Source organism: Aquarana catesbeiana, linkage group LG02 (genome assembly GCF_042186555.1).
Source record: "Aquarana catesbeiana isolate 2022-GZ linkage group LG02, ASM4218655v1, whole genome shotgun sequence".
Classification (NCBI taxonomy): Eukaryota; Metazoa; Chordata; class Amphibia; order Anura; family Ranidae; genus Aquarana; species Aquarana catesbeiana.
Window position 1 is genome coordinate 306359589 of NC_133325.1, and position 19635 is coordinate 306379223.

Genomic DNA, 19635 nt, shown 5'->3' on the forward strand with positions numbered 1-19635 from the left:
AAAGCATGAACCTATTTGCTCCAATGGGCATGTTGTCACCTTATGTACAGCTTACTCATTCCTTTGTTCGTAGATGTTCTTGGTCAAAGGTATAAAGCAAAATAACAAATATGCTAACCAGGAAACTACAATTTTCAAAAGGAGATGAAGGCAATGGTAACATTCATAATTCTTCAAGAAAGATTGTCTTTAATGCATTGACCTTTAGTATGACACTTTCAATAAACCTTGGTATAATTTAATAAAGCTTGTCTTTTCATTTTATTGTGAGCTGAGCTGGCCGCTCAGCTGTCGGCTAATTGCGACTCCTATCTATCCACAGTGACTCACCTATTGATGATATCCTGCTCGTCAGTCCTGCCTACTTAAGCCGTCCAGTCCAGATGATCTCTGGCTTTGCCTTGGTCACATCTCTAGAGACGCTCTCCTGTGTTCCTGTTAAAGACTTGCTTGGCTGACATTACTTCTGGCTTCAGATCCTGCTTGCTGTTCTACTACGCTTATCTCTGGCTCCCTGACGTTTAGCCAGAGTTCAGGAACTGGAACGGATAGTCAGACAAGGCAATGTTTTGACTAGGTTTACCTTTTTTATTATTATTAACCACTTCAGCCATGGAAGGATTTACCCCCTTTCTGACCGGAACACTTTTTGCGATACAGCACTGCGTCGCTTTAACTGACAATTGCGCGGTCGTGAGACATTGCACCCAAACAAAATTGAAGTCCTTTTTTTCCCACAAATAGAGCTTTCTTTTGGTGGTATTTGATCACCTCTGCAGTTTTTATTTTTAGCGCTATAAACAAAAAAAAGCGCCAATTTTGAAAAAAAAGCAATATTATTTACTTTTTGCTATAATAAATATCCCCATAAAATATATAAAAAAACTGATTTCTTTCTCAGTTTATTCCGATATGTATTCTTCTACATATTTTTGGTAAAAAAACCCATAATAAGCGTATATTGATTTGTTTGCGCAAAAGTTATAGCGTCTACAAAATAGGGGATAAATTGAAGGCATTTTTATTATTAATTTTTTTATTAGTAATGGCGGCGATCTGTGATTTTTATCATGACTGCGACTTTATAGCGGACACATCAGACACTTTTGACACTATTTTGGGACCATTGTCATTTATACAGCGATCAGTGCTATAAATATGCACTGATTACTGTGTAAATGACACTGGCAGGGAAGGGGTTAAACACTAGGTAGCAATCAAGGGGTTAAGTCTGTCCTAGGGAGTGATTCTAACTGTGGAGGGGATGGGTTACCACTGACATGACAGCGATCACTGCTCCCGATGACAGGGAGCAGTAGATCTCTGTCATGTCACTAGGCAGAACAGGGAAATGCCTTGTTTACATAGGCATCTCCCCGTTTTGCCGGTCCGTGATACGATCGCGGGCCCCCAGCATACATCGAGTCCACTGGACCTGCAGGCACAGTCACAGGGTACGCGGCCGGCACGCGCGTGCCCACAATGCCACGATTTAAAGGGGACGTACCTGTACGCCCATTTGCTCAGCCGTGCCATTGTGCCGACGTACATCGTCGTGCGCTGAACGGCATGTGGTTAAACAAGTGTGTTTTAACTGTACTTCTGTCTCAGTCTGATTCATGATTTCTGACAGTAGGCGAAGGCCATGAAATCAGAAGATGCAGTCAATCCACTTGTTGGTAATATTTTTTCCAGATTGGATGAGCAGGATCTCCACATGGATCAGTTTGCCATGGCATTACAAACGCTCCTGAGTCACACGGCTCACCTGGAAACTTGTGTTACAGTCCGTCCCTGCTGCTGCTCCCCCTGTGCAGGCACCCGCCTCAAGTATTACCTCTATAAGAGGTATGTCTGGTTCCGCTCCGCTTCCCCAGCGATTTGGGGGCAATCCAGACCAATGCAGAGGGTTTCTCAACCAGGTTGAGATATACTTTGAGATGCTGCCCCAGGCGTTTCCCACGGACAGAATCATAGTAGGTTTTGTGATATCTTTGCTTTCTGAGAGAGCCTTGACCCAGGCAAACCCTCTATGGGAGACACAAAAACCTGTTGTCTTGAGTTACCCTGAGTTTGTGGATTCTTTTAAAAGGGTATTTGACGTTCCCGCGCGCTCCACTTCTGCTGCCAAGTGCCTCATGTCCATCAAACAGAGTACGAGAACTGTTGCCATTACGCCATTGAATTACGTACTCTGGCAGCAGAGGTTGCTTGGAACAATGAGGCCCTCGTGGCTGCTTTTTCTCATGGTCTCTCAGATACCATCAAGGATGAGATAGCAGCCCGAGATATACCCACTGAGCTGGAGAACTGTTGTCTATGGCCGTAGGGGCTCTTCACCATGAGATAATCCAATTCCAAGTTATTTCCTCACCTAAGTTTCTGCTGGTTATTGGTTATCCTTGGTTACAGAGGCACAACCCCTCTTTTGATTAGCTCCATGCTGAGGTTGTCTCCTGGTGCCACAATGCAGTAAGACATGCTTCCAGAAGGTAGTCAAGGTCCTGTACACCTCTTCACTCTCCTCCCTGATGGGGGAGTACCGTGATTTTAGCGATGTCTTTGACAAAGGTCAAGCCGGTAGTTTGCCTCCACACCGGTCGTATGATTGTACAATTGACCTTCAACCTGGTGCCATACCCCCTCATGGCCTGGTTTACCCTTTGTCGGTCTTGGAGGATAAGGCCATGGAGGAGTATGTTGCACACACACTTTCTCGAGGTTTCATCCGCAAATCCTCGTCTCCTGCTGGTTTCTTCTTTGTGAAGAAGAGTGGTGAACTGAGACATTGTATTGATTATAGTGGTCTCAATCATTTCACCATTAAGAATGCCTATCTGATTACGTTAATTATGGAGTTATTTGTCCACCTCAAGGCAGCAATGTTTTTCACGAAGCTTGATTTGAGAGGGGCATACAATCTCATGAGGATTAAGGAGGGCGACGAGTGGAAAACTGCGTTTAATACCAGAACAGGCCATTATGAGTACCACGTAATGCCTTTTGGCCTTTGTAATGCCCCGGCAGTTTTCCAGGAATTTATTAACAATTTCCTTCGAGATTTGTTGCAGTTATGTTTAGTGGTTTATCTCGATAATATCCTCATATTTTCCAAGTCTGAGTTTCCGAGCCACCACACAGATGTCTGTCATGAGCTTCAGAAACTAAGAGAGAACAATCTCTATTGGAAATTGGAGAAGTTAAAAAATTCCTTAATGAACAGGTTAAATTCCTGGGTTATGTCATTTCCACTGCTGGTTTTTCAATGGACCCAGAGAAACTTTCAGCAGTCCTACAGTGGCCCCGACCCCTGGGTTTACGTCCTCTGCAGCGTTTTCTTGGCTTTGCCAACTATTATCAGAAGTTTATTCGTAACTTCTCTTCTCTGGTCAAGCCCCTGACTGATATGACCAGAAAGGACGGTAACCCACAGAGTTGGTCTCCGGAGTCCATTAAAGTCTTTGAGAGTCTCAAGGCTTCCTTTGTTTCTGCTCCTGTGTTGGCACATCCTGATCCTACGTTACCTTTTATCCTTGAGGTTGATGCTTCTGAGACTGGAGTTTGCGCCCTTCTGTCTCAACGTCCTACCTCTGAGGGCGCTATGCATCCTTGTGGCTACTTTTCCAAGAAATTGTCATCTGCGGAGTGTAATTACGAGATTGGTGACAGAGAGCTGTTAGCGATCATTTTAGCCCTGAAAGAATGGAGATATCTCCTCGAAGGTACCACTGTGCTGGTTCTCATTCTTACTGACCATAAGAATCTCACATTCTTGTCTCAGGCTAAACGCCTCTCTCCCAGAAGGACGCAATGGGCTCTTTTCTTGTCTAGTTTCAATTACATTGTCCTATTCTTACCTGGTACTGAGAATGTAAGGGCTGACGCTTTGTCACAACAAATTTCCTCCACTTCCAAGATGGAGTCGGTTTCGGTTCCTGTGATTCCTCCTGATCGTATTCTGGCTATGGTCCGGACCAGTCTCACTTCTCCTTTGGGTGACAAAATTCTTGCTGCTCAGGTCCATGCTCCTCCTGAGAAACCTTGTGATCGCTGCTTTGTCCCAGAGAGTCCCCGTACTTATCATTCTCCCAAGGCTGCTGGCCACCCTGGGAAGAATCAACTCTTTTGGGCCATTTCCCAACAATTCTGGTGGCCTAGTCTACGTGCTGATGTAACAGCTTTCGTAGCTGCCTGTTCAGTGTGTCCTCAGAGTAAAACTCCACGACACCTTCCAGTGGGCCTCCTACAACCCATACCCAATGGAGAGAGGCCCTGGACCAACCTGTCTATGGATTTCATTGTGGAGTTACCCAACTCCCAGGAGAACACAGTTATCCTTATGGTGGTCGACTGGTTCTCGAAAATGTCCCAGTGTATTCCACTTAAGAAGTTGCCCACCTCTAAGGAACTGGTTTAGATTTTTGCTCTGGAGATCTTTCGCTTTCATGGGCTAACCAAGGTGATTGTCTCAGGACAGGGGGTAGACAGTTTGTGTCCTGGTTCTGGCGAGCCTTTTGTGCTTTAATGGGGATGCAGAATGAGCCAATCAGTCCTTGGAGCAATGCCTATGTTGCTATATTTCTGACCATCATAACAACTGGTCAAACCTCTTAATGTGGGCGGAGTTTGGTCACAATAGTGCCTTGAATTCTGCTTCCCGATTGTCCCCGTTTACAGCGAACTATGGTTTCCAACCTTCCATGTTGCCTGACTCATTTGTCCCGCAGAGTATTCCGGCATTAGAGGAGCATCTCCATTGTCTTCGTTCCACTTGGGCACAAGTCCAGGTGTTGCGACATGCCTAATACCCTAATGATAGGTACAGACTCCATGCTGACCGCAGACGCCTGCCTGCGCCTCTCTACCAGGTTTGGGTCAGGGTCTGGCTGTCATCTCACAACCTCCGACTTCGTGTTCCCTCTCTGAAGTTTGCACCTCGGTTTATTGGGCCTTACCGTATTCTTCACAGGATTAACCCAGTGGCTTGCATATTAGACCTTCCTTCTAACATGCGTATCTCAAATGTCTCCTTATTAAAATCTTTGGTCTGCAACCGCTCTACCACCTCGTGCCTTGTCCTCAGCCTGTACAGGTTGAGAACCGTGAGGAATATGAAATACAGTCCATTGTTGACTCCCGTAGATTCAGTGGGCGCATACAGTATCTGGTGCATTGGAAAGGGTACGGTATGGAGGAATGCTCTTGGGTCTCATCCTTGGATGTACATGCCCCTTCCTCCTCTGTGATTTCCATAGATGTTTTCCCCTCAAGCCTGGTGGTCCTCCTAGGTGGAGGGGTCATTGAGGAGGGGGTACTGTCAAGGCTGGGCTCAGCCCTTCCTTCTCTGAGCTGGCCGCTCAGCTGTCGGCTGATTGCCAGCTACTATCTCTCCACAGTGATTCACCTGTTGATATCCTGCTTGTCAGTCCTGTCTATTTAAGCCGCCCAGTCCAGATGATCTTTGCCTTCCCCTTGGTCACATCTCTAGAGACACTCTCCTGTGTTCCTGTTAAAGACTTGCTTGGCTGACATTCCTTCTGGCTCCAGATCTTGCTTGCTGTTCTACTATGCTCATCTCTGGCTCCCTGACGTTTTGGCTTGTCTGACTATCCGTTCCGGTTCCTGAACTCTGGCTATGTTTTGACTTCATTTACTCTGTTTACCTTTTTGTAATATTATTAAATAAGTGTGATTTAACTGTACTGTCTCAGTCTGATTTATGGTTTCTGACAATTTCAGAGACAAGTGAAGCCCAGTATTCTGTAAAATGCATTAAGCATGTCAATGAAGTCCCAAACAACCATTTTTGTACTACTCCCTCCCTGACTTGCAGGTGAAAAACTAATATGAACAAAATGTTTCATTATGGGTTTACTTCAAAACAAATTAACCTGGTTATAAATAAATAAGTACGGTTTGATTGCAGAAGTCAAATTTAATGTACTTTGTTTTTGTACTTTAATCTCCTGTGCTGTCTATGCTTGTTAAGCGCTGATCCAGTGTATTGCATACCTTTATTTATTCCTTCCATATTCCATCCTGTTCAGAATTTGTCTGCTTTAGAATACAAAATAGCATTGTTTGCATGTTAATGTTTCTCTTCAAAGTGGCGTGCATTGGGCAGCAAGAGACTGAAGAGAATTAAAAATACTAAATTGAAGCCGAGGCGTGTTATTCTCTAGGCAGTCTATGGCTTCCCAGGGGATATCCATTTACCGTTCCTAATGTAATGTACTTTCACTTCAGTGGCATGAAACTAAATGGGTCTCCTGGTTGCTTGCTTGCTACTGATTTCATTCTATGATGTTAGTTTCAAGCACTGCCTGATGGCAAAAGTGAATGCTTGAGAGTTAGTTCATGTATATTAGCGCATAAATGGCATGAAATAGTCTCATGTAAATTTGTAGTGTATGAGTCTTTTAGAGAAAACTAATCATAAGCTTTTTCAGCTCTGGTTATCTGATGGTTTATGGTTATTTATAGTGTCTTTTTTAACTAAAATTATGACATCACAACCGGGTGTATAACATTCAAAAACAGTGTACTAAACAACTTCCTATGGAAAAGTCAGATTTTACGAGTTCATTGATACAGTATATTTAAAATTTATATACCCAATTGATATCCTTCTTATCATCTTTGATGGGGTATAGTAGGAAATTGATTCCAGTCACTCCTCATTTTTGTTTTGGGCCCCAAAAATGTTTGTGGTCTAGTTCTTAGTACTGTTGCTTTACATTATTGGGGACCTATGATTGATTCTTACTGTACTATGAACAGTATTTGCATGGAGTTTATCAATGAATTCAACAAATATTGTAAGACTTCAGCTTGCAAATACTGGCCTTATACAGTAAGAATATAGGGTGTGTGTGTGTATACTCATATAGAGTATAGATATCTGGATTACACAATGTTGCATGGACAGGATCAGTTCAGGGGCCATATATACCATTCTGCCCCGTGACCCTTGGTTAACCAATATTTTTATATTTTTGTTGAAAGGTGCTATTAATCAGCATATGTAGTAAAAACACTTTTCACAAATGAATATATATATATATATATATATATATATATATATATATATATATATATATATATATATATATATATAAATTTATTGTTAGACATTTTGTTAAAAAGGAAATCATCGAGACAGATACTAAAACCTTGATTTATTTTCACCAACTTTGTATTGTTTCTTAATCCAGCACCAAGAATTGATAAAAGTCTTACTACCAGTGAGGGTTCAACCAAATCTTTTAAAGTGCCACATTTACAAGTGCTACTTCTGATGTTATCAATAGAAATTAGCAAACAAATCAAGCATCCAGACTATCAAAACTGAGTTTATACCTATACTCTGATACACAATATACACATATGGATGGTTATGAGGGCAGCGCTAATTCTTATGAGACCATCTACTTCTGATGTTAGCCAGGTAGAAGTCATGGATCAGTATTAGAGACAATACAGCAGATTCTATAGCTTTTATGTGGTCAGCTAACACATCATAAATGGTATCTTAGAGATTTTCATATAATTTAAACATAAATGCATAAAGATCAGAAATTATGTCAAAGATACAGTTTGAAGGGCAATATTTTATTTACTTTTAGTTATCCCATAGAATGCAAGCAATGACTATTCAGAACAATTGTCTTCACATCAAAGCATACCTCTAAACTTTCTGAGATGGGAATGAGGGACACCTATTAACAAAAATATGCAGGCTTAGGACACACCCCCGTCACACCCCCTTAAAGGAGAATTGTACAAAAAAATCATTGGTTAAACCGACAAGTGTTTTTTTTTTTTTTTACCACTACTATTTCTTTATATTGGCTTCTGGAATTTACAAATGGTTTAGCACTGTGAAACTGTTTTTGATAGATAAGTAGTGCATTCTCTATAAAAGTATATAGAGCAGACCAAAATGAGGGACAAATGAGGAGGAAAGAGGGACAGAGGGACTTTGTTCCTGAATGAGGGACAGTCCCTCAAAATTAGGGACAGTTGGGAGCTATGTCAAAGTACTGCACACTGTTAGGTATAAGAATGCATGAAGATGTATGTATTGGTTATGCATGCACGTTAGGTTTTTTTGTTTGTTTACTGGTTCTTTTATTTGGAACACAAGTGAAGTTATCTAATTTGAGCAATAAATCAAATATCTGAAGAAATTACACTTTGCTACAATGTAAAGTAGTGAGTGTACAGCTTGTATAACAGTATAAATTTGCTGTCCCCTCAAAATAACTCAACACACAGCCATTAATGTCTAAACCACTGGGAACAAAAGTGAGTACACCCCTAAGTGAAAAGGTCCAAATTGAGCCCAAAATGTGGGCCACCATTATTTTCCAGCACTGCCTTAGCCCTCTTGGGCATGGAGTTCACCAAAGCTTCACAGGTTGCCACTGGAGTCCTCTTCCACTCCTCCATGATGACATCACGGAGCTGGTGGATGTTGGAGACCTTGAGCTCCTCCACCTTCCATTTGAGGATGCCCCACAGATGCTCAATAGGGTTTAGGTCTGGAGACATGCTTGGTCAGTCCATCACCTTTACCCTCAGCTTCTTTAACAAGGCAGTGGTAGTCTTGGAGGTATGTTTGGGGTCATTAGCATGTTGGAATACTGCCCAGTCTCTGAAGGGAGAAGATCATGCCACAGTACATGTTGTATGTCACTGTACATGTTGGCATTCATGGTTCCCTCAATGAACTGTGGCTCCCCAGTGTCGGCAGGACTCATGTAGCCCCAGACCATAACACTCCCACCACCATGCTTGACTGTAGGCAAGACACACTTGTCTTTGTACTCCTCACCTGGTTGCCGCTACACACTCTTGACACCATCTGAACCAAATAAGTTTATCTTGGTCTCATCAGACCACAGGACATGGTTCCAGTAATGCATGTCCTTAGTCTGCTTCTCTTCAGCAAACTGTTTGCAGACTTTCTTGTGCATCATCTTTAGAAGAGGCTTCCTTCTGGGACGACAGCCATGCAGACCAATTTGATGCAGTGTGCGGCATATGGTCTGAGCACTGACAGGCTGACCCCCCACCCCTTCAACTTCTGCAGCAATGCTGGCAGCACTTAAACGTCTATTTCCCAAAGACACCCTCTGGATATGACGCTGAGCATGTGCACTCAAACTTCTTTGGTCAACCATGGCGAGCCCTGTTCTAAGTGGAACCTGTCCTGTTAAACCACTGTATGGTCTTGGCCACCGTGCTGCAGCTCAGTTTCAGGGTCTTGGCAATCTTTTTATAGCCTAGGCCATCTTTATGTAGAGCAACAATTCTTTTTTTCACATCCTCAGAGAGTTCTTTGCCATGAGGTGCCATGTTGAACTTCCAGTGACTAGTATGAGAGAGTGAGAGCGATAACACCAAATTTAACACACCTGCTCCTCATTCACACCTGAGACCTTGTAACACTGAGTCACATGACACCGGGGAAGGAAAATGGCTAATTGGGCCCAATTTGGACATTTTCACTTAGGGGTGTACTCACTTTTGTTGCCAGTGATTTAGACATTAATGGCTGTGTGTTGATTTATTTTGAGGGGACAGCAAATTTATACTGTTATACAAGCTGTACACTCACTACTTTACATTGTAGCAAAGTGTAATTTCTTCAGTGTTGTCACATGAAAAGATATAATTAAATATTTCCAAAAATGTCAGGGGTGTACTCACTTTTGTGAGATACTATATATACCCTGCAAGTTGTAATGGAATGGATCACCAAAAGGAAGTGCTAGTTTTAGACCAAATGGGGCCTTGGGAAGATATTATGATTCTATATTTAGTGACGGGGTGTCTCAATAGAAAAAGTGGCATACACATAAAGCAGTGGATATGTGTTTAAGAGGTGGAGTGGTATAATACCACCTGTAGTCATCAGCATAACACAGATACATCAACGATAGATGATTTTCAATGAACTGAGGTGCTTTACAGCAAGTGGGCTTCAGCAATCAGCAGCAAAGTACTCCTATGTTAGGAAGCATACTATCCCCTTAGTATACAATATTACCTGACTTAGCAGGTACAGCTCCTCACTGGGAAGATCAATGTATAGCTCTCTCTGCCTCCTGCTGACAATGTCCCCCCACAGTCTCCACCAACATATCTCTAAGCCCATCACTTATAAAATAAAGAAAAAAGGTATATATAATGTTTATGTATATCCACAAATGTTGTTTTTTTTTTGCATTTCTATTTTAATCTGAATTGATTTCTTTACAAGGCGAGGGTTCACATACATTTTAGAGTTTATGGAAACTTACATAAAAGTCTCCATACCCTTATGCTATTCCTCCCTGAACAGAACTAGTCCACCCTCTCCCCTCAAAGCTTTATACCTGCCAAGATCTCACTGCCAAGGCCATCTGCAATGTGTACATTCTTTGCCTGTGTTTTCATACCAGTGTCTACATGTGTGCAGCCAAATCCCTCAGATGTCTATGAGGCAGGAATACAGATCAGGAGCTGTCTGGCAGACATCAAAGTTTACTCCAAAAAGGGTCTTGGTAGCAAGATCTCTGTAAAGCTGGGTACACATGCAGAATATCAAAGTCTAATGCAAAAAGGGCCTTGATGGCAAGACCTCTGTAAAGCTGAGTACACACCGTAGGGACATGCTGGAAAACCAGCATCCGAACAGCACTCGCTGCCAATGACTTTGTTTTGGTGTGGGGGATGTCCCCCTATCAGAACACAAAGGCACAGCAGGAGAGATCGCTGAACTAACATCACTTAGTACAGCGATTTCTCAGGGATTTTTTGTTCAGCTTGCTGGGTTGAACGTGAAAAGAAACCCTGAATGTCTGTACCAGGCTTAAGTATGGGAATTTGAAAGGGAAATGTGGGCTTCTTCTGTTTAGGAAGGTGAGGGCAAAAGAGTAAGTAAATATTTTTTGAAAGTGTCCTCACCCTTTAAAGATACCTGTGGAAGAAGAACATACAGAAGGGCAGACCTGTGGCAGAAATGTTGTACCATGTCCCAGAGCAGAGGCCATTGTGTGGAAAAATGGTCCCAGCATCAGTAATTAGCGGGGGGCAAAAGGGGCCCTAGCATCAGTGGTCAGTTAGAGGAAAAATTTCCCAGTATTGGTGTTTAGTGGGTGAAAAAAATTCCCTGCTTTAGTGATTAATGAGAAAAAATGTTGCAGCATCAGTGGCCAGTGGGAGGAAAAATTGTCAGTGATAGTGGTTAGCAGAAGTAAAAAATACCTAGTGCCAAAGCATAAACACATGCCTTAAAGTGTTTGTAAACCTAGAAAAAACCCATTGCACTGGCTCTTTAATTTGTTTAAATATGGTTTGTCATTTCAGTTTTTAGTGCTTCCCTGACGATTTCTTTGTTGAGCCTGCCTGTGCTACTCCTCCTACAAGTAAACTGACCATGGTAAGCATGGCTGCCAGTCCCTGCTAGCATGCTCAGTTTACATCTTATTTCATTCCAGATACTGGTGTGCTGTGCTAAAACGCAGCATGTCTGTAACTTACCTAGTCAGTACACAAGCAGCACCCCCACCGCTACTGCCCTTGGCTGTGAAAGGGGAAGGGACGTTATGCCACCGGGCTGGATGGTGTTTTATTGCTATGGAAACTCGGTGGCAACATCACTTCCTTTTATGATGTAATGCCCTCCAGCACTGCACACGCCCACCATCAGGTCCATGCATCTGTAGAAGCTACAGCAGTCACATGCCCTGCTTAGCTTGGGGAAGGTGCTAAAGGATTTGTTTTGTTTTTTTTTTTAAAAAAACAAGCTCATAATGATTAAAAGCGTACATTTTTCTATTATAAAATGTATTTCAAATGAGTAAGGGTTACAAACACTTTAAGGTTTGTCAAAAATGTGTGTTAATCCCCCTTGCATACTTGTGGAAGGGCCCTAAAAGTCTTGTATTGGTGCAGAAGGGCTCTAAAGGTCTAGAGATGATTATCACTTGCCTGAATAGAAATAGAGGGGTTAATTTCTGTTCTGCTTTTTTTTTCTTTATCTGGCCTGAAAGAAACAACTTTAACCAGAGCACTGCCCATCTTCTTTAGTTATAGTAAACACCCATTATTGTAGTGTAGTGCTGTGCTACTCTTTGTGTGCACTAATTCTCCACCTACCAGTGAGAATTCTCACACCGCTCTGTGGAGTCCTCCCACGCTCCTACAATTTAACGTAATCTGTGTTCATAACAGTATAATCAATAAGGGAACTTTGACACTGGGAAAATGTTTGCAACAGTGTTAGAGTGCCCTGAATGGCTTCACTGAATACAGATTACACTCAACTGCAGGAGTGAGAGCAAACGAAGATCATGAGAAATATCAACCTGCTGCCACTTTGCTTCTTGGGGTGAGAGAGTGTGGGGACCCTGTCAAATTTGTCCCCACCTAACGCTAGACCTGCCACAAGGTTTATTAAGAAAGTAAATGTTAGATTGTATTTTGTTGTCACCCATGTAAGATCCATCTAATACTAGTAGTGTATCTAACATTTCTCTCTCCACAGTTTGACACTGCTGCTGGCCAAGGGTGGCTATGTTGCTCCTCTATAAATACAGTGGAGGAGAGAGTGCAGCCACTCTAGACGGGAAGTGTTACTGGCCATACCACTAGGAAAAAGAAAAAGGGAAAAAAAACAATGCAGCCACCAGTAAAGTGCAATATTTTACATTTTTGTTTTTGTATTTATATATGCTTTAACTTTGAACACTTAACCAATTAATTAAAGCGGTTTTAATGAATTATTCCTAAAATAAAAAGATATGCTATACTTACCTGCTCTGTGCAATAGTATTGCTTAGAGCAGCCCCAAACCTCATAATCTAGGGTCCCTCACCAGTGCTCTAGTCTCCTCCTCTTCTGTGTGTGCCACCATAGGAAGCTACTTCCTATGGTAGCATGCATACAAGCTCACTCCCAAACTGGGCTCTGTGCGTACATTGACACACAGCTTGGTTTGATCCCACCCCCTGCTCGCTCCTCATTGAATTTTACTGACACTGTCAGAAGCCAATGACTCCTGGTGCTAGCAGGCAAACCTGTGAAAGAACAGAGAGAGGAGAGAAGACCTGGAGATGAGCACAGTGTTGGATCAACATAGGACTCAGCTAAGTATTTCAGGGGGATAAGGAGAAACAGGCACTGAAAGGTTTTATATTCCTAATGCATAGAATGTATTAAGCTAAAAAACCTTATGACTTTAGAACCACTTTATATGGGTTTAATTGATGTGTAAACTGATCCATGTGGATTAAAATTCGATCCTATTTTAGATACACGTAACCAGTCTTTTCTGGGGTTTTTTTGTTTGCTATTTTTTTAAATATATATATTTTATACGAGCAGAGATAAAACCCTAGTCCACTGTATGATTTCACCACAGAAATATGTCTAGGTAGACTTTTTTGATATGCTACAACTAGCCAATTTGCCAGATTTGCAAGAAAAAGGAGCATCCAAAAAGTTGCCCTTCAGCATGTGAAACTTATGCTGGCCATACACTATACAGAAAATCGGCCGAAAAATCGTTCATATAGACACTTCGTTCGTTTTTCGGCAAGTTAATGGGCACAAATCGATAATCTTTTGTGACGTTTTTGTGGAAAAAAAAACGAACGGCAAGTTTGGAAATTTTATGCCGAACGTACGATAAATTGCAAGTTTAATGCGTTATTCGTCCGTGAAAAAACGAATGGTTGCTACTGCGCATGGTTGAAAATAATTTAACCCGGAAGGGAAATATTCGTGTCAAATACGTTCGCGTCCAAACCTCATGACCAAGCGTCAACACCAACTATATAAAGGCCCGTACACACGCTCGGACTTTTTGACAACAAACATGTAAATTAGCAGTTCTGGAGAAACATCTGACCGTGTGTACGCTCCATCGGACAAATTTTTTTTAATTCGGACTTTTGTTAGCTACGAACGGACAAACTTTCTGTCCACAAAACTCCGATCGTGTGTGCCCAAAATACCATTGTACTTTAGTACAAAGTACAAACACGTATGCATGGTCGGAAGCAAGGACCATCACGAATTTTTAATGGCTTAAGAATAAATCTGCTTTGCTGGTTGTAACATATTTTAGTTATGATTTGTGTTCTAGTGATATCAATCCTTTTTGTTTGTTTTTTAAGGCCATTTTGCTTATTGTGCATTCACAACATAAATAAACTTACAAAATTATTAGACATGTTCTCTGTCCTCACAATTTAAAAATATAATTTAAAAAGAAAAAGAGCAAACGATACACATCAAACGAAAAAATATAGCTTATTAAATCATACTGAAATCCAAAAATTCAACCTGCTAAATTCTTAGCCCCTAAACTCCCCACACCAGTGGCCTTGTTGTGTATCCTTGGGGCTGATTTTGCCACTGACCACCATGCTGCTCAGGTGGGTGGGCTTGCTGTGGTGGGTAGGTTTGTTGTGGAGGAGTGTTGTTCAAATGACACACATGAGATTTAGTGGTTAGCTCTTGTTTCCTGGCCTTGCTGAAGAGCTGGATGATTAGAGCCTCACATAGCTCCCTTTGATCTGCGTCAAGCTCACGGAGCTTACTAGCATTAAAACTGCCAAACCCTTCAGCACTATCGGGTGCTGTGTTTATCAGAGAAGTAGCCCTAGTTAAGAACTCAGCTGTGGCCTCATCCAGATGTTGGCTCTTCCTGGCCCTTTTTTTGGGAGGACGCAGGGGAGGGATCCTGCACTCAGTTGTTGTCTGGCTGCTGGGCCCAGGCTCTTCTTGGCTCTAAAGTTCTTGTGTGTGTAAAACCAACATCATTTAAATTTTTGGACATCATTCATCAACAATTTTCATGTCATGACTTTATAATTTGTAATGTGTCCAAATAGGAAAGAAGATCATTCTGACTCCAGCATTTCTCATTCTTGTCCTAATCCTTTTTGGCCACTGCTGTCTATTGATATGGGACTCACTTTTTGTACCCCAAAAAAGTACTATGCATTCAGGGTCGTAACTACCACCATATTGACCCATGCAGGCGCTACGGGGCCCGCAGCCGAGTGGGGCCCAGTGAGGATAAGAGCCCCGCCGGCACAGTCTCCCAGCCAGGGGAAGAGAGAGGAGAGGAAGAGGCGAGCTGTCCGTATCAGCAGAGCTGAATTGCCCGATGTAAGAGCTTTCATTAGGACTTCCAATGTTCCCGGGGCTCACGTCACATAGCTCCACCTTTTGGGCCAGTGCATTTCATAGAACGCCGATCCAATGCGGGACATGTGACGTCATCAAAGGCGTCGGGCCAAGAGGTGGGGCTATGTGATGAGCCCCGGGAAGACGGGATAATTCAAATGAAAGCTAGTACAGTGGCCAATCCCGCTCTCTGCTGATCCTAGTAGCTTGCCTCTTCCTCAGCATATGTGGGGCTGTATGGTGCACAGGCAGACCAGGCTGTATTGGGCACAGGTCATGCTGTATGTGGCACAGGTCACGCTGTATTGGTCACAGGTCACGCTGCATTGACAGTAGGGCAGCTGTGGGGGGGGGGGGGCTGTTTGCAGTGTGCCCCATACAACATTTTCTCATTTGCCAACCTATAAAAGTCTATGGTAGAATTCCAAAGTGATAATTTTAAGACATAATATGCAAGCTAATTGCCATTAGGGATGAGACCAACAGCCCCCTGTTAGTTTTGCACCAGAACATTTGAACAGGCCAAAAATTGGTTTTAACACGTGAACACCGTTAAAAGTCTAAGGGAGTTGAACATGAATAATTATAAGTGGTAATTTTAAAGGCTTATATTTATGGTATTGCCATAAAAAGTGTTTGGTGACCTGGGTCCTGCCCCAGGAGACATGTATGAATGGACAGAAAAGTTTACCAAAAACACATTTTTTCATGAACAGTGATTTTACTAATGAATAAAGTCAAACAATAAAAGTGTAATATTCCTTTAAATGTATTACCTAGGGGGGGGTGTCTATAGTATGCCTGTAAAGGGGCGCATGTTTCCCCTGTTTAAAACAGTTAGAGAGCAAAATGACATTTCTACTTTAAAAAATGTCATTATAAATTACGAACGGGAGCGACAGAATTTAGAACCAGCTTCTTTTCGCGGGGACTCTCGGATTGCCTTTGTCTCGCACACAAACAGAACGTAATCTTACATCACACGCTCGTTCGATTGATATACACTATGCGTGAAAACTCCGCTACCCGAACGGCATCACGCATTCGTTCGTACCGCGTGTTAACTTGACATAGACGGCGCATGCCTGAAACTCCGCCCCTGACGTTCTTTTTCTTGAATATTGCCCGCCCCTTTTCTGTTCGGTGCGTAGTGAGGAGCAACAATGGCGGAGACACATGTGTCTGAATGCAGATCCAGAAAGGCCACCAACATGACATTTGAGGAGATGGTGGAGATGGTTGGAATCTTGAAAAAACAAGATTATGATGGGAAACATGGCCCATATGCACATCCCAATTTGGTCAAGGACAAAATCCTCACTGATGTGGTGAAGGCCTTGGAGCGGAAGTTTGGGGTCCATAGAAAAAAGGACCAACTGAGGAAGCGCTGGTCTGACCTGAAAAACAGGGAGCCAGATCAGTACCTCAAAATAAGGAAGGAACTTCGAAAAAGTAAGTACTTGTGTGTCCCATTTATGATTCTTCACTTGCCTGCTTCTCCATGTGCTTTTCTTGACTGTTATACAGAATGTTCGTAGGTGGTTAAATAACGTTCGCGGGTATGAAATAACGTTCGTAAGGACCAACAGTGATCGTTTGCCAATGAATACGACTTTTTGAAACTGATATAGGCTTATGACTGTTTTGGTCATGATCATTTATGTGATTGAACGAATTTAAAAGACATTGTTGTCTAGATGTCTTTGAAATGTTAATTAATTCAGTGGAATGTAAGGAGAGGACACAGCAGCTGTTTACACATCTGGACTCAGGAGCACTAGTGTGGGACACCATAAAAACTTCACACAAAAAAGGTAAGTATTGAATTTGGGGTCGAAGGTCTTTTTAATCATAACCAATGAGTAAAGGGACAGGGGATTATAGCGGTGCTAAAGTATTCCAGGTGAATAAGAGAAAAGAATGTAAAATAATAAACTTTTTATTTAACAATATTAAATACATAGAGAGGGCAATAAAATGGTTAACAACAAACAAGCATAGATATTGCGTGCGACCCAAATGCCGTAGGGTAGGCTGGATGGAGACGGCCATCAAAGAAAGGGCTCGGTTTCAGGTCTTCAACTTGGTTCTCTTCCTAAACAGACAATTGTACACCACTTGAAAGCAATGTTTCATATTCCTATTTCGGGCCATAAATATCTGTGTGCTAAGTATACCTTTTTTTAATTGTTCATAGGGAATCAAAGACGCCGACAACAGGGTCAACAGGACCCCCAACCTCGTCGGGACAACCAACATCCCCGGGACCCACAACCTCGCCGGGAGCCACAACATCGACGGGACCCCCAACCTGAACCCAGCACCAGCATCACAAATGATGAAAGAGAGGTGGGGGAAGTGGGAGCCTGTACCTCACCAGGTGAGTGTCTGACACCCCAGCTTCAGGTAATCTATGTATGCCTGCATATTTCTAAATACATGTTTTTTTCTCACTTTTTTAGGTGATGTTCTGGTTGTGGAAGAGCCACCTGACCACTTTACAACAGACAGCGCCCAAAGGCTCATAGGTCAGATAATGCTCTGGAACGCCGAAATTGATGCCATGAGAGCTCGTCTCAACACAATGCAGCAGGAAATGAAGGACATGATAGATGTTTTGGGTAGAATCTAAACACTTTTGACGTCCATAAACATCTATCATGTTCTTCATTTCCTGCTGCATGATAATGTTCAAATTATTGTTTATGTTTGTTAATTGCCAAAAAATAAAAAAAAATTTAAGAAAATAATGAAGAAAATTTTACCCAAAAAAATGATAAAAAAATAATCTAAAAAAAACAAAAAAAAAAAAACCTAAATTTTATCAAAATCTTTTATACAAATTTTATCAAAAAAAATGATATAAAAAACAAAAAAAAAAAAATTTGATCTAAATATTTATCAAGAATTTTCGATTAAAAAATGAGATAAAAAATTAAAAACAAAAAAAAATATATTCTGAAAAAATAATTACACACAAAATATAAAAAAAAAAAAAAAAATACTCAAAAATTTTACCTTAAGATTTTTTATGCTAAAATTTGTGTAAATAATTGTTTATAATAAATCCAGAAAATAAAAATTTAAAATATTTTGTTAATGTTGAACTTTGTAAGTTCGAGGTTGTCATAAAAGTTCACTTTTAGAATATGCCTGTTTGTGCAAAGAAAAAAACGCACAGGAATGTGCACATATAAAAACATTTTTGAAACAAAACAATGTGTGTTTTTTTATTTCAATGCTCAATACCAGTATATTTGTTAAGTTGCTGTGGTTACATTGACAGTGTACTCTAAAATGTGTGTAGCTGAGACACAGCACAATATAATAGTTAGCTCAAAGTGAGATTGGCACCTCATGTTGCACATCAGGTTGGTTTGCACTAGTGGCAAAAAAGAAAAAGATCAAGGCTATTTGCAAAGCTAGTAAACAGACAACAGTATTTCCTTGGAAATCTCATTTTATTAAGAAGTAAACTAATTAATCAGCAAGTAAAAAAGTAGTCCATATATTGTTCAATGACAAGACGGGCATTCTGGGAGCCCAAACCAGCACATGCACTTGCCCTAGCTGGCATCACAGCCTATTGAGCTGGTGGGGAAAAAGGCTCATCACTTTTCTCTGAGGCAATGTAGCCTCATCTGCCCCAAAGCCTAAATTTAGTACCTCAATATTGTGAAGAGCATTTTAAAAAATTAATGTCCCTTTTTGTATAATATCCTAAAATTCAGTACGTATCATCACATCTCCATCAGAGTGGCGTCCATTCATCCCAACATCCAAAAAAGGCTACATTCTAATTATATGCTCCCTCACCCCCTCTGGTGGCACATTCGTAAACTTTAAGGGGGGGGGGGGGGTTGAATTGGTAGCTGGTTTTGACAAGTAAACCTCTACACTTCCATGAGAGCTAAATGCATGAAAAATTAGTTAATATTTTGCCTGACCATCCATCTTTAGAACATTGTCAGGCCAGTGGCCAGGTAAGAAGTGGGCAAATCCGTCAATCAGAAGGCACATTGTTCAAATCTATACACATTTTGACATACATCGGACAAAATAATAACAATGTTCGTTAATTAGGATTATTCGTTAGGATAAAGTTATAAACACAGGAAGTCAGCACAGCACAGGGATGGTGTGAGCCCCTCATAATGCTAAATTCATCCTAACGAACGTATCATTTTGACCTTTTGAAGGTAATCTTGCAGGCCCTTGCACTACATGCTTGGGAGAATTTAGTCAGCAATCTTACCAAAAAAAATAAGGTATACTATGTATGTGTTTTGCAAAATCAGCAGATAGAGTAGTTATATCGGTTGACTGTTTTTTTTTTTTTTTTTTTTTAGGGGGGGGGATAAGTATTTGCACAAACAAAAAGGGAATCTTGCACTCTGCATGAATTTAAAGGACAGGAATAATATTGGGACACATTTTAGAGGGTGTTTG

At 41.5% G+C, this 19635-nt stretch overlaps 2 protein-coding genes across 2 annotated transcripts in view; one reads left to right on the top strand and one right to left on the bottom strand.

The window, feature by feature from the left end:
* The window catches only part of GABRA5 (gamma-aminobutyric acid type A receptor subunit alpha5), a 412886-nt gene that overhangs the window by 220995 nt on the left and 172256 nt on the right, over nt 1–19635 (bottom strand). The gene's annotated exons all lie outside the window — the stretch shown is intronic.
* GABRB3 (gamma-aminobutyric acid type A receptor subunit beta3) overlaps nt 1–19635 on the top strand; it is a 682386-nt gene that overhangs the window by 107945 nt on the left and 554806 nt on the right. The gene's annotated exons all lie outside the window — the stretch shown is intronic.